This window comes from Varroa jacobsoni, unplaced genomic scaffold, assembly GCF_002532875.2.
Source record: "Varroa jacobsoni isolate VJ856 unplaced genomic scaffold, vjacob_1.0 scaffold_1457, whole genome shotgun sequence".
Classification (NCBI taxonomy): Eukaryota; Metazoa; Arthropoda; class Arachnida; order Mesostigmata; family Varroidae; genus Varroa; species Varroa jacobsoni.
Window position 1 is genome coordinate 741256 of NW_019214359.1, and position 2767 is coordinate 744022.

A 2767-nucleotide genomic window follows, 5' to 3' on the forward strand; every position below is an offset into this window, starting at 1 on the left:
GAACCGTTGATCACATCGAGCTCATATGTGTGTTCATCACTATATGGACGGTCCATGTAACGACAGATCTGCTCACTGTTACTACACTGATAAAGGAATACGTAACAGAGTATCGTAAAGGATAGGCAGTCGCCTGGGTATGAATCTGCTGTTGGAGGTCAACAATAGAACTCAGCCAGTATATTGACTGGATAAAGAATGTGGGCTTCGGAGGTGCGGTTTCGATCCGTATGCTATATATTATTGTATAATTATATCATTTTCCCATAGGATACACGCGGACAACCGTTTTTCCATGTTGATTTAGTAGTAAAATACCCTAGGGGCCACTTGTATACTGTTCTATGATTAATACCGCCGCCGACTAACGACACATGTTAGAAATGCTGATCGTCGTGGCATAGAAACTCGTCCATTGTGTTACCATAGCAGTTTGTACGAGCAAACCAAAAAGCCAAAGTTGAATGGATAATATGAGCAGACGCTTCCTGTTGGATGGACAGTGAAATGATTTCCGCAATTCATCGTGGTAACAGCATTTTGCCCTGCAAGGACAGTCTGTTGGCTTGTCCATTGACGGCCTAATTTGCTGTCGTATCAAACCAATCAAGATATAGTCGCTGGCTAAGGCGATGGGAAAAGAGACACGCATCAAGGCAATAGAAAAAAATGATGACAAACGTATGAGTAATATAGAAACGCTAATTAACTAACTAACTAACTACTAAACTAAAAACCTATCGCTACAATATACGCAATAACAGCGACGGCGCCGTGAGCATACCCGTTAAATATCGGTCACGAATTAAATTAAAAAGGATAGTATATTTATTTAATAAAAATATAAGTAGCCCCCGCTTATTTTTTTCCAGCAACAACACATTGTAGAGAGGAGCAGCGATCAAATGCCAAATAGAAACAAAAAAGTAACTTAACCTATTTTTAATATCTTTTTTTTTCAGAATTCTTCACGTGATTGATGTTACAATTCGACTTGTCCGACCGTACAGCTTAACGTGAGGTCAGGGGAAAGGACAAGGGGTTCGTGCCTCTTCTACCGTATTTTCTTTCTATCTGTTTGATTCATATTGATAAATAGATACTGTCGTTTATGCACTGTAGCAAACTGTCGCTTGTCAAGTTACTTTTCGATCGTTGGCTTGGTCTCATGATTTTGACGATATGGGATAGTCGGTTAGGTTTAGTAATGCTGTCAGTATCTTCATTGTTTTCTGTGTGCCTCCGTCACTCGTAGCTTGGTCGCTAGCGTCCCACAAAGCCGATAGCTTGACCGCCAAGCAGTGGGATTGAAGGAAGGAAGTGGTGGCGGGCCGATGTGATAAACAAAAATAGAGAAAATCAAGGGGAGTTTTATTAAACTAAGTGTCGTCTCCTCTCACTTGCATTTACAGTCAATTGAAGGGCGTGTTATGTCTGTGCTGCTGACGGTTGTGCGAGAGCCTTATCATCAATACAAAGTCATTGTGAAACCAACTTGGCTGATAGGAAGACATTGGCCGATAAACGGTGACAAAGTGTTGCGGAAGATAACTTTGAAGTTTAACAAGACGAAAAATAAGGAACCGCGCCCTCAAAAAATTCACTTTATTCTAACGTTCTATATCATGGAAGGGTATGTATGTGTGCATGCCTATATATATGGGGGAGATAGCCTTTTGTCGCTGTTGTCCTCTTGCCGTTCTTACAGGACAGAACAACAAATGCACACAGACGGGATCTCATTTGAAGTTTGCTTTTACACAATATACTGTGCAATAAAAAAAGCCGGAGTCACTCAGATGCCAATATTTTGCCGAGATTGTGGCTGACTGTGTGACAAGATAGAGCTGTATATGGACAGATACACGGACGAGAAGTGATAGGAAGGACACATTGATGAATACCAAAAAATGCGACGGACAAGCATTAGGCAGTGATCTTATAAACTAGACGTTGCTAGACTTTAGTTCTTAGTGTGCCGTATTTTACGGAGTGATCAGGACGTTACATTTGTGGAAGTCTACAGCAACGTAGGCAATAAAAGACGCCAGTAGCAGTCCAATCCTGACATTAAGTAATGCAAACCCGCATCGTGCTGGAAAGCTGAGGCTGGTGCACGTTGCCGCGTGCTCACAGAAGCATTTATATCCTATTTACGCTCGCAAACGAGATAGTGCCTACAGTAGGTAAATTATACCTCAACAGATGTCAGACTCTATAGGCGAAACGCCGGGGTCATATTAGACGATCTAATATTTGCGGGTTTTCAGACGATGTATGAGGTTACACTAATGTAGAAGGTGTACAATAAAATTTACACACTGGGTTTTCTATAGAAAGTAAAAATCGGTTGTCGATCTACCTTAAATCTGCCGGCGGCCCTCGTAAGCCGAATGGTATATTATCGATTCGAAGAAAACCAAAAAAGGGACGCTTACAGTTAGCTCTACGAAAGCAAAAGGGGCATCGCAGCTAACTGGTCACTGGTGTGAAGGTCATTCTGGGATCGAAGCTTTTCTCGAATTTTCATTTATCATGCAAGTCAGTACGACATCCGAATCTTTCCGTCGAATACGGACACGTTCGTTCACACGTATTTTTTTTTCATATCGCTCAGCGAACCGTGTCGCTTTTACATAAACTGGGCGATTCCTATTTTCATTGTTACCTCTTATCTCTGCTGCATCAGACTGCTGTTGCCGTCCACGCCCCATACTTGGTACAGTATCTTCACAATAAAAATGATTGCTCGAATAGCAAATCAAAG